The sequence below is a fragment of the Sesamum indicum genome, unplaced genomic scaffold (genome assembly GCF_000512975.1).
Source record: "Sesamum indicum cultivar Zhongzhi No. 13 unplaced genomic scaffold, S_indicum_v1.0 C06207, whole genome shotgun sequence".
Lineage (NCBI taxonomy): Eukaryota > Viridiplantae > Streptophyta > Magnoliopsida > Lamiales > Pedaliaceae > Sesamum > Sesamum indicum.
The window spans coordinates 1-320 of record NW_011634092.1 but is presented as its reverse complement, the minus strand read 5'-3'; the positions used below and the strand labels follow the sequence as shown (position 1 = coordinate 320).

Genomic DNA, 320 nt, shown 5'->3' with positions numbered 1-320 from the left:
CACCTCGATGGCCATACTGATATAATACACGTTCAACTGTATAACCATTGGCTACCATGGTCAGACTTGTAACTTCTGCAAATAATTCGTTTATGGATAGAAATAGTGTACTTAATCACCTTCCTGTTTGCAGGGCAACGAAACGAAGAGACTTTCTCCTGCGACGTTATTGGAGAAGAGAAGATGATGGCACATACGGTATATTGTTTACTGAGAAATTGGTGTCAACTTGATGCCTGAAAAGCGATTATTCTCACACAATCAGCTGCTGCTATTGTTGCAGTGATTCTGTACCATTCCGTGGTCCACAAAAAGTGTCC

At 41.2% G+C, this 320-nt stretch overlaps 1 long non-coding RNA gene across 1 annotated transcript; it reads left to right on the top strand.

Annotated features, from left to right (window-relative positions):
- Nucleotides 1-320, top strand: LOC105155353. The gene is made up of 3 exons (XR_847303.2): nt 1-59; nt 134-198; nt 284-320. It is a non-coding gene; the product is annotated as an uncharacterized LOC105155353 (long non-coding RNA).